The 12495-nt window shown below is 49.3% G+C and overlaps 1 long non-coding RNA gene across 1 annotated transcript; it reads left to right on the plus strand.

Moving 5' to 3' along the window:
• The first annotated feature begins 5862 nt into the window (after positions 1–5862).
• Positions 5863–9628, plus strand: LOC115948521. The gene is made up of 3 exons (XR_004082340.1): positions 5863–5965; positions 6048–6096; positions 9347–9628. It is a non-coding gene; the product is annotated as an uncharacterized LOC115948521 (long non-coding RNA).
• Positions 9629–12495: the final 2867 nt, after the last annotated feature.

Consider the following 12495-nt stretch of genomic DNA (forward strand, 5'->3'; position numbering starts at 1 on the left):
TGCTGAACCCAAGCTGATCCCAAAATCTATTGATTTTCAGTCACCTTTTTCAAGATACTTATTACTGGGCTGGCCTGAGCTTGCTTTGCAGTTAGGATCTGAAATTTACAGTTCCTACCTGGCTGCAGCCCAGAATTGTGAGAAAAGGGATGAGGATTTCAGTGGCGTCATAAAATGCCTCAGAACATGTGGAGCCTCCATGGGCAGTGAAATCCAAATCACCATCCCAGTGCCTTATTAACCAAACCATTTGAGCTCCCAGCTCCTTCCATGGGTTGGCTTTGTGGGGGCTGAGGAGACAGAATTGCAAAGGAGAGCTAATTCCCCCTGTTTGGTAAAACAAACAAGCCGCTCCCGAGGATGTGATGCTGTGTGTCACATCCTGGTCTCTGCTCCACCTCCTGGGCTGGGGAGCCTTTGATGTCCTTCCAGATTGTTCCTGCACACAGCTTTGTCTGGGAGGGGAATTCCTGCCTGACAGCTGCTCACACTCCCACATAGCCACGCTGTCAAAATATTACATTCTGCCCTAAATTATTTGGTAGCAATGGGAAAAACACCTGCTTGCTGAGAACACCTCTTCCTTTTCATTATCCGCAGGAATTTGGGGGGAGATGGATTATTTCCAATGGTGATGACAGCCCTGTGCAGGAGCAGGGAATTTTTGATTCCTCTTGTTCCACTCCTTGACATTCAGGTGTGTTGTTTGATTCCCTTTCCATCGTGTGGGAGCAGCTTCCCGAGGTGAGGGAGAAATATCCCATTATTTATCCATTACATCCTGTAGCATGTGATGTACAGAACCTTTCTGGGCTAACACTGCAGCAAAGGCTGCTTTTTAATTATAAATACACATCTAATATGCAGGCAGGCAAAATTGACAGGAGCAAGAGGAGAGCAGAGCAGGAGGAATGGCTTGGAACCACTGTGCTGTGGGAAGTTTGCAAAATTAGTGCTGAAATATTCAGAGGTGTGTTTTAATTTGATTGAGAAATGTGACATTTAGATTGACAGGCAGTGCCATTCTGAAAAGGCATTTTTCTGTCTGACTGTCTAAACAGTTGCTGTGTAATATTTATATTTGTCATGTGTTTTTCTAGGTACAGGAGTTCTTTAGATGCTTAAATCTATCACATGAAAACCCTCTTAAAGTTCTTATATGTAAGTTTTACTAGTATTTGGTGATTTATAGGGTTGTTTGGGGTGTTTTTAGATGATTTTTTTACAGTATTAAGGTGTCTGTAAAGCGAAATACCCAATCAGGGCACTCTTGCATTCCTTGCAGATCTGCTCCAAGGGGAGGGGCTGAGCTGGCCACGGGGCATTTCCCAGGGCTCTGTTGGGATGCCAGGCAGAGTTCCTGCCAGGATGGGGCTCCTGCCTGGGTGGGAATGGGGAATGTGGGGATGGAGATGGATCCTGTCACCCCCCAGAGCATCCCCTGTGCCCTGGCAGCGAGCAGAGCAGGGATGAGAAGGGTGGGAATGGGGAATGTGGGGATGGGGATGGATCCTGTCACCCCCCAGAGCATCCCCTGTGCCCTGGCAGCGAGCAGAGCAGGGATGAGAAGGGTGGGAATGGGGGATGCTGGGGATGGAGATGGATCCTGTCACCCTCCAGAGCATCCCCTGTGCCCTGGCAGTGAGCAGAGCAGGGCTGGGTGGCAATGGGGGATGCTGGGGATGGATTCTGTCACTCCAGAGCCCTCCCTGTGCCCTGGCAGCGAGCACAGCAGCACAAGCAGGGGCAGTGTGCCCCTGGGGCTGCCTGGGGGGTTTGGGGCTGGGCAGACACGCCTGGGCTGGTCCCCAGGGGCACAACTGGCAAACCCCAGCAGGGAGGGAGCAGCCCTGTGCCACCCCAGCCCAGCTGTGAGAGGCCAGGCTCTCAGGGGGACACAGAGGGTTTGGGGACATTTCCATCCCTCGTTTCTCCCAGGTGTTGGGTGGGTTTGTGCTTTTCTTGCTATCAGAATCGTTTAGGTCAGGCAAGAACCAGCAATACCTTTTGCCTGCAAGCCCCTTGTGAGGAGCATGGCAAAGCTTTAGGGTTTGGAGTAGGATCAACCCTCAGCAGGTACCAGCCCTGAGTGAGATCCCATGCACTGCAGGGCTCTCCGTGCCCACAGCAGAGCCTGCAGGGAGGGCTGCGAGCAGCTCCTGCTGGCAAGTGCCAGTGGAGATGTTTTTATGACATCTGCCAGCCATAAAACCTTAAGCCCCTTGCGAGGAGCATGGCAAAGCTCTTGGGTTTGGAGTAGGATCAACCCTCAGCAGGTACCAGCCCTGAGTGAGATCCCATGCACTGCAGGGCTCTCCGTGCCCACAGCAGAGCCTGCAGGGAGGGCTGCGAGCAGCTCCTGCTGGCAAGTGCCAGTGGAGATGTTTTTATGACATCTGCCAGCCATAAAACCTCAACTCCTTCCAGGGAAAGTGGCACTTCAAAGCCTGTGGAAATGATAATCCCTTGTAAGACACACATAAATAAATAAATATATGGACTTGCAGCTTTGGTTGACACACCAATATCTATTTATTGTACTGCACTTTAATGTTCCCCCCATCTACTGCTTCTGCTTTATTGCATATTTATTATCTGCAGGTAAAGATGAGCATATTAGTAAAAAAATAAATCTATAAAATATTGAAGATGGGGGGGAAAGGAATATTTATTTAGCCAGGAGATTTATTCAGTGCTAATGTGAAATATGTCAGCACAAAGATGACATTATTTGGCCCCCGTTCAACAACCCTTGAGGTTACAGCACCGATTTTCAGTGCACTGAGCCCCAGAGCAGGAGCCAGGCTGCTCCTGTGCCTTTGGAGTTGTTCTTCCAGGAGTTCCAAACCAGGAGAGGATTCTGCTGCAGGCCCTGGCAGGGGATGGGGCTGCTTTGGTTTCTTCCTGGCCCCAGGAAATGCAGATTTGCTGTGCCTGCTCTGATGCCTGTAACAGCACTTTGGATGTGGGGACAATCAGCTGTGGCAATTAAAAATGCTTCTGAGGCTGCAGCAGGCTGAAATAGCTGGAAATATTGGGCTGATCATTGACTTGAGCTGGACTGGCCCATTGTTCACCGTGGTTTTCACACAATACCCACTCCAAACCCTAAAGCTTTGCCATGCTCCTCACAAGGGGTTTGTAGGCAAATGATATTGTTGGTTCTTGCCTGACCTAAATTATTCTGATAGCAAGAAAAGCAAAAACCCAAGTTAAATTACTCTTTAGCAGAAATTCAGGCAATGGACACTTTCCCATGAATATTTCATGGCAGGCTATAAATAATTCTGTTGGATTTGGAGGAGCAGAAAGTGACTACGGGGATGATGTAGGGCGTTTATGTAAGGCTGATTGCCTCGTGCCTGCTGCAAGAGAAAGATCCATTCACGGGATTCAAGTAATGTGTGGGCAAATTGGGCAGTTTCCCATGAATTTCCCTTCAATTGCTCTTTGTTTCAACTGTTCAGGCTGGAACAGACAAACACAGCCCTGTCATTCACCTCTGATGCTACCTGAGAGCAAAAGGAGATGTTTTCACAAAGCTTTTCCTTTTAGGAATGTTTTATTCAATATTCTAATGCCAGTGCTGCATGCATTGCGCTGATAAAATACAAGTTTGGTAAGTGCTGAGGGGTAGGGCCCTCTGAACCTCCACTCATGGGTAAAACTCAGCTCCACCTGATGGAGTGATCTTCCCCCGGAGCTCACTTGGCAGTGGTGCCCATCTCTTCATATCAACCAGGGGAAAAAAGAGAAGAATTGGAATAGTTTCTTCTTTATGTCCATCCAGGATGGATCTCATGCACAGAAATCAAAATATCCTGTGTCCCAGGGTTATTCAGACTGGCCAAGGCCTCTGGGATCGCTGGGTCCAGCTGCTCTCCCAGCAGTGCCCATGTCCCCAAGTGCCACATCCACAACCTCAAAACCCCTCCAGGGATGGGGACACTCCCACTGCCCTGGGCAGCCTGGACAGATTAAACAGTTTCATCCTCTGTTCCCCTCCTGCTTTGTGTGGTTTGTTCCAATCACACCCTGCTAATTTTCCGGGGATCACAATGCTCGTCCACTTTCCTTTCCCTACAACCTCAGTTCTTTTTCCCCCTGGTAAAACAAGGCTCCTTTATCCAGCTTCCCAGCTGTATTTCACTCCCCTTTTCACCATCTCTGTGATCCCTTTTGTAATGCCAGGAGTGCTGCTCCTCCCTGAGAAATCCGGAGATTTTCCTGTCTGGAGAACTTTCCTGTCTCTCATCTGGAGCGGGGCAGGGCTGGCACACAGATCCCATGGATACAGGGGAGAAGCAGGAGAGAGGAGCAGGAGCTGGGGAGTCAAGAGGAGATTTGGCATCAAACAGAAATTCAAACAGCTGGGAAAGCCCATGGGGGTGCAACAAAACCTTCCCTGCACTGAACCCTGAGCTCAGGGGGGAAGGACCCAAAGCAGGAGCTGATGTGCTGGGATCACCATCCCTGGGAGGAAATTCTGACCCATTCTTTGCTGCTGCCATTCGAGCTCCCCCTCTGCTCCTTCTGCAGCTGCTGTGCAATTGCCTTGCATTGGAGTTTGCCCAAATTCCAGTTTTCCAGAGTTTTTCTGGGTTTTTTTAGAGCTTTTCCAAGTGGTTCCTTGCAGATGTGGAGTTCTGAAATGCTGGTAATGCTCTGGATCCACCCTGGGAGATGGTGAGTATCCCTGCCCCAGTGTGGCTGGGACAGCAGGCTGACAGGCAGCAATAACTGGGAGCAAACCACAGTGGAAGTGTTCTGGATCTTCTCGGGGAGCACAGAAGGAGTTAAATAAACCAGAGCTGGAAGGACATTCCCAAATCCATAATGCACAAGATTGGCATTCTCTCTGCATACAAATAACTTGGATTAGCAGGATGTGCCATTGCTTTCACCATAAAAATATCCACTCTCACATTATTTTAAGACACTTTCAAAATAGAGCGGAGTTAAAATATTTGTTTTAAACTATCCAGGGATCCCTGCACAATCTTTTTGATGGCTTTTTATAGCCCTTCTCCACCCTGAGTCATTTAGCAGTTCCCTTTCCCAAAATACCAGTGGTAACTCCATCTCCGTGATGGATGTTTGTGTGAATTCATTTCACTCCTCACAGTCAGGCCCTTCAGCTCTGCCTCTGCACTTTGGGACACATGCAGCCCAAACGGGGGGTTTAGATAAAATATTGGGGAAATAAAGCTACCAGAGCAGCTGGGGCTGCCCCTGGGTCCCTGGCAGTGCCCAAGGCCAGGATGGGCACTGGGGCTGGGTGTGGTGCTGTTCTCAGGGGTCCCAGGACGAGGGAAGAGATGAGAATCCTGACTCCATGTTTCAGAAGGCTGATTTGGTATTTTATGATATATATTATATTAAAAGAAAATGATATATTAAAACTACACTAACGAATAGAAGGAAGGATGATCATCAGAAAGCTAGCAAAGGAAGGCACGGAATGATAAAATCTTGTGACTGCTCACAGCCTTGACACAGGTGGCTGTCGTTGGTCACCAAGTAAAACAGCCCACAGGGGCCAATCACAGAGGCACCTGCTGCATCCCACAGCAGCAGGTCATTATTGTTTTTCTTTTCCTCTGAGGCTTCTCAGGAGAAAACCTCTTAGCAAAGGATTTTATTCAGAAAATATGTCTGTGACAGCTGGGAGCACCTGGGACAGTGGGGGTGTCCCTGCTGTGGCACTGTGTGGGATTTAAGGTCCCTCCCAACCCAAACCTTGTGTGGTTCCCTGCTCACTCCCTGTGGAGGTTTTTTATTTACCCACCTCACGTTCCACACCCTTTCTTTTGGCCCTTGACGTTTCACTGTTGATGCAAAAGCTTCGAATGGCAGGAGGGGCTGCACGGAGCTCCCTCCTGTCCCTCACAAGAACTGCGAGCGTGTCTGGGAGCTGCTCCTCTGGATCTGGCCCTGTCCTCATTCCTGCCTTTCACAGCCAAAGGTAACACCACGATGTGTTCTTGTCTTGTTTTAATAAATTGAATATCCAATTCAATAATCCATATTCTCCTGCTTTCCCTCAGGAGCATCTCAGTGAAATTGTTTTCAGAAGCTCTCCCTGCCCAAACTGAGGTGAGTGGTTTTGCTTCTTTATTGCTGCTTTTCCTGCAAGCAATAGGTTCCATTTGCTGGGTATTTCAAGGCACTTTGATCTGTATCAGGTTTGAATTTTAACTTTCTTTCTATTTTGGAATGGAAGAATTTTTCAGCTTTGTGTTCTGCCAGTTCAGGACGTTTTCACATCAGCCCTTCCCCACAAACAACATTGGTTTGTGCCTGTTGGATTTTTAAATGGAAATATTGGGTTGAAGTTTTCACTGGTGTTTTTTGTACCTTCTCCCTCCCTGACAGGTGAGGGCCAGAGTATTTCCAGCTGTGGGGACCTTTTCCTTGGATTCTCAAGGATTTCCAGCTAATTTTAACACCTAAAATAGTTTCAAGTGCCCTTCACACTCTTATTTTTCCCCTTTTATCTGCTCCAGTTCTCCTGAATCCCACATCTGTGCATTTTCTAGATTTCCCTCTTGTCCTGGATTGTTTTCCATCTCTTTCTGACAGGCAGAGTTCCAGTAGGAGCTTGGTAAACTCTTTAAACAGCTCAAAGAAATTACCACTTTTCCTCGCTTTCCATCATCTCTTAATTCTTTACCTTTTGAGCAGTGTAGAATTTTCTCCTCCACCTGTCAGGCTGTGTGTAATTAATGCTGTCTTGCTGTTCTCCCAGCTCCCACATCCCTCCCTTCCCCTCTCCCCCTGGCTCTGTTTCCTTTGCCATTTGTAGGCACCCATTATTCTGCCTAAGAGGCAAAAGAAGTTCAAGCTGGTTCTCATGTGACAGCAGCAACATCACCTGAAGTTGTGCTTGAAAAGTGCTGCAGGGCTGCCTGAGAAAGGAGTGAAACGTCTCCATTCCAGTCCTCTCTGGGAGATAGGAATGTGCCCATGGGGTTGGAGTGAGATGGGATTGAAGGGTCCTTCCAGCCCAAACTCATCTGGGATTTTAGACCCTGCTGCTCCCTTTGAACCCAAACCGTTCTGGGATTTTAGACCCTGCTGCTCCCTTCCAGCCCAAATTCATCTGGAATTTTAGACCCTGCTGCTCCCTTTCAGCTTAAACTCATCTGGGATTTTAGACCCTGCTGCTCCTTTTGAACCCAAACCATTCTGGAGTTTTAGACCCTTCTCTTCCCTTCCAGCCCAAACCATTCTGGGGTTTTAGCCCCTGCTCCAGGAGGGGAAGGCAGCCCCAGCCTGGTTCCTGGAGGTGGGGATAGTGCCCTGCTGCTCTCCTGCAGGACCCAGCTCCCATTCCAATGGATTTTGGGATTTGGAATAAACTTGCAGGCACTGAGTGATGAGGGGTAGTAACAAATCTTCTTTTGCAGTATTTATATGAAATTCCTGCAGTCCAGGGGGAAGGGATCTGAAGCTGGCTGTTGGTTTCAGCAATTGAAAGCGGTTTGATTTTATCTTTTATTTTTAAGAAATCCTTTAAAAATGAATGTTTGGTTTTTATTTTTAATCTGATGTTAAAGATTTAGAGCAGGGAAGGTGTTTCTGTCCAGATCCCACAGCCAGGAGCTGCTGTGGCACTCAGGCTGTGCAAGCCCCAGAGTTCCTCTCTCATCTGCCAGGGCTGGGGGTGTCACTCTGCAGCGGGATGGAAAAGGAAAATCTCTTGGCAAGAGCAGGCTTTTCCTTCTGTTTTCTGCTTTTCCAAGATGTTCTCTGAGTGTTTCCAAGTAAAACACTTCCTGACACGTCTTCCCGCAAGCAGCAGGAGGGAAGTGTGATTTCAGTGTAGATGGGGATCTGGGGGGAAAGGCAACCCCAGGAGCAAAGGGAGAGTGGGACCCCAGGTAATGAATTCTCATTGACTGCACAGGAGGGTGCTGACAGCTCCACACCTGCCAGAGCTCCAGGAGTGCTTGGACAGGGCAGGGTGGCATTGTGGGGTGTTGGGTTCTGATCCCTGGGGTCCCTTCCCTTTAGGATATTCCCCAATTCTACGAAAGGCTCCTTGCATAACACCCTGCTGAGTGAGATCTGCCTGACTCAGCTGGAGGGAGCAGTTGTCCTGGCGCCTCCACTTTCCTGCCCGCCCTGAACATAATTGGGAACACTGGGTTACTTAATTTCTTCTATTAATAACCATCATTCCTGCCTATGTGAGCGAAAATCAGAATGAAAGCCAAAGCAGGAGCTGCCTCCCTGCTGCTCCCTTGGCTGGACTCCACAGGGATCCGCTGCGGGGTGCAGCCAAATCCTGCTCTGTGTCAGCACCCAGGGCTTGGGAAGGGCTGGGAATTCTCCTCCCTGCACATCCTGATGCTCTGCAATGAGATTTGGGGTTCATACAGTGGGAGGTGCCTGGGGTGGGCTGGATGGGCCTCAATGTCCTTTCCTCCCCAAACCATCCTGGGATTCTGTTATAAAACCATATTTTGGAAAAAAAAAAGTTACTAATTCACCTGCTGGAAAGAGGGCAAGGAGAGCAGAGCAATCTGCCAAATAATGTTTTATAAATTGTTTGGTTCTGTTTTCCTGGACAGCACTGGTTACAGTCCTGGTGCCAGGCCCTGCTGCTGCCAGCGCAGGACAGTGAGCTGGGCAGGAGCTGCAGGGGGCACAGGCACTACAACTGCCCAGAGGAGGGCAAAGTGCCTGGGGGAGCTCGGGCAGGGCACTGGGGAAAGGACTTTTCTGCAGGGGTGGAAGAGCAAAGGCCCTGGGCAGTGAATGCTGGTGAGGAGAGCTGGCAGGGCAGGATGTGCTGCCCTGTCCCACACTCTGCTCTCTGCTGCATCCCTGCAGTGACTGGGGACCATCACCCCGGAGCTGTGTCCAGCCCCAGCTCAATGCATAGCAGGAATAATAAAAGCAGAAACAAACAGGTTGGAGTTTAACAAGGAACTAAAACTTAATTATACAAAGAGCTTTAATTGATAAATGCAAATCAAGGTAGCAGAAGCTCTGCTTGTACCAGTGCAGAGTCTGCTGTCTGCTCTTCTCTCTGAGCCAAGGCTGCCCTTTGTGCGCTGGCTTTTGCACCAGGTGTATTTGAATTTAACATGAAAATAAATCCTTGCCTACCTTTTTGATCTTCTTGTCCTCCTGAAAAGCAGCAGAGAGCAAAAGCCCCCAGGAGGAGCAAGGCTTGGGTAAGTCAAGTGCTGTGTTCCCCAGGAGCCTGGCAGCTGAGCAGTATTGATCAGCTCTGGGTGACCTGTTCCAACACAATGCACCTCTCAGGACCTCAGATTCAAAACAGCTGCAGAAAATCACATTATTAGAACCAGCTTGCTGCTCCTCTGTCACACAGATCCCCAGGATGGGCTTCACACTGTAAATGAAGGAATGAACCACCAGGAGAGCACATCAGGAATTTCCACAGCAGTGCCACCCTTGGCTCCTTCACTGGTGGGAGGTTCCAACCCCACCAGCAGCTGATCCAAATGATCCCACATGGTTCTATAACATTTAAAAGCTGCCACAGACTGTTTTCCTGAAAGTTCAGTGTATTCCAAATGCTCTTTCACTTTTGTTTTCTGCATCTGTTGCTCAGTTTGCCTTTGGTCAACTGCTGCTCACCTAAACATCATTAAACCCACCAGATATGAAACAAAATCTCTCTGGTAATTCATTGGAGAGAAGAAAACATTTTGACAAGACAAAGGGGGAATGGCTTCAAACTGACAGAGGGAAGGTTTGGATGGGATATTAGGAACAAATCTTTATCATGAGGGTGGGCAGCCCTGGCACAGGATGGGTGCCCCAGATCCCTGGCAGTGCCCAAGGCCAGGCTGGACACTGGGGCTGGAGCACCTGGGGCAGTGGGAGGTGTCCCTGCCATGGCAGGGGTGGGATGGGATGGGATTTAAGGTCATTTCCAACCCAAACCAGTCTGGGATTCTATTCCATTGTGAGAAAGACAAAATGGGAGTGCAATGATGTGTTGGGATGTGTTTCCAGCATCTGAGATATCAGCACACCAGGATATTATTTATTATGGTAAATCTGAATAAAATAGAGACCAAGATATTATTTATTCTAGTTAATCTGAATAAGATAGAGGCCTTAGTTGTTAATACAGCCCCACTTGGCAAAAAAGGCCCTCTCTATCTTCTTAGAACCCTCCTAATTTTTATCTTATGTAACATGCTCTCATTTCCCTGTGTTTTACACCTATTTCCTTCATTCTGCCAGATTTCAGCACCTCCCCTGTTTATGGCCTCTAGAGTGATGAGCACAGCTCATCAAGCAGCGAATGATGTTCTCCAAAAAAAGGGGAAAAAAGCTCCTTATGTCTAATTATTCTGAGTGGAGAGTGCCAGGCAGGAAGGTGCCCTGGGGTGCCCAGGCAGGGCTGGGCTGTGCTGAGCCTGTGCCACACACACACACACAGGGTGAGCCCAGGGGTGCGAGCAGAGCTCGGGGCTGCAGTGCCTGAGCAAACACGGGGTGAGCTGGGCTCTGCTCCTGCCCTCCGGGCACAGCACTCAGCTCAGCCTGGCCCCTGAGCCTGCCCAGCTCCGGGAAATGCACGTCACATCCCCGGGGGATTCAGGGCTTGATTTGGGGGGCAGCCTGAGGGGGCTGGGCAGGGCTGGGTGGGGCTGAGAGCCCCCTGAGCCAGGGGCTGGGGCTGCTGGGGAGAGCTCAGCCCCTGCTGCCTGCAGCTGCTCTGCAGCATTCCCTGGGATGGGGATGGGATTGGGATGGGATTGGGATGGGATTGGGATTGGGATTGGATTGGGATGGGATTTTTCTGGATTGGGATAGGATTGTGCTGGGATTGGGATGGGACTGGGATGGGATTGGGCAGGGATTGTGCTGGGATTGGATGGCATTGGAATTGGGATGGGATTGTGCTGGAATTGGGATGGCATTGGGATCGTGCTGGGATTGGGATGGGATGGGGATGGGATTGGATGGCACTAAGATGGCATTGGAATGGGATTGTGCTGGAATTGTGCTGGGATTGTGCTGGAATTGGCATCCTCCATCTCTCTACCCACGGCCAGCACAGGGGTTAAGCTGGCCAGGGCAGCATCCCTCCTGCAGGAGCAGGGAGGTTGCTGTGCCAGCTCTCAGGCTCACTCAGGCCAGGTTTCAGGCTCAGTTCTGGAGCTCCTGGAGCAGGGAAATGATCCCTCGTTGTAGCAAAGGCTCTCATGCTGTGATTGCCTCTCATTTCCCTCGCTCCAGCCCTGCCAAGAGGCACCAAATGAGAGCAGCCCCAGGCTGCTGACAGTGCTGCACCTTCAGCTGGCAGCTCTGCTCCCCTGGGAGGCGTTTGCCTGCTCCTGTCAGGCACGGGGAGGGATGCAGGCACGGGGAGGGATGCACACAGCTGGCACAGGGAGGGTGCTGGGATGGGCAATCACACATCAGGCGTTTCCTGAGCACATCCTGCTGCTGGGATCTGATTCCCTGACACATCCGTGTTTTATCTGTTTGTTTGGGAAAGGCGCCAGACAAAAGAGACACAGGAATTCAAATAAATGCAGGTTATCTAGAAGACAGGATTTCATATTCACTGCAGGCATATCAAGATGTTCCAGAGCTGGGAAGAGCACAAGGAGTGATGTGAGCGTTAGGAGCACTGATAAATTAGCTGTACACAGCACCAAGCCCGGCTCTAAAGATGATTTTTTGCTGTAATTCGTGTTCTACAAGCACAGGGAGAGCTGCTGCTGGAGCCTGAGCCAGCAGTGGCTGCTCCTGCAGCAGCAGGTTCGGGATGGATGGGCTCTCCTGGGCCAGGAATCATCTGTTCCACTGCCCGTCAGCCTGAGCAGCTGCGAGCTCGGGATCCAACTGCCCTGCAGGGGCTGCTGAGGGCTGAGCTGGCCGGAGAACAGGGGAGCCTGAGGGCTTTGGGCACAGCAATCACCTCCTTTGGCTCCGCGGGTGGGGCATGACCGGGGTTAATAAATCACTGCTGGGAGGGGAGATCTGCTCACACAGCACCGTGAGCAGCCCCACCTGTCCTGAGCAGCCTCACCTGTCCTGAACAGCCTCACCTGTGCCTGAACAGCCTCACCTGTCCTGAGCAGCCTCACCTGTGCCTGCACAGCACCATGAGCAGCCCCAGCATTGGAAGGAATTGAAGGAATCTGACTTCGTGTTCTCAGAAGGCTATTATATTATATTATATTATATTATATTATATTATATTATATTATATTACTATACTAAAGAATACAGAAAGGTATCATATCATATCATATCATATCATATCATATCATATCATATCATATTATATATCATATATCATATCATATTATATCATCAGAAGGCTTAACAAGAATGATCATGATAGTTAATAATGATATTTTATAATAATAATATTTTATAATTTTATAATATTTTGTAAGTTTATAATGGTATTTTCAATGATCATGAAAGCTCGTGACTCCTCAGAGTCCCAACTCAACTGGACCATGACTGGTGATTAAGTCAAAACAA

Source organism: Geospiza fortis, unplaced genomic scaffold (genome assembly GCF_000277835.1).
Source record: "Geospiza fortis unplaced genomic scaffold, GeoFor_1.0 scaffold128, whole genome shotgun sequence".
In the NCBI taxonomy this organism is placed as follows: domain Eukaryota; kingdom Metazoa; phylum Chordata; class Aves; order Passeriformes; family Thraupidae; genus Geospiza; species Geospiza fortis.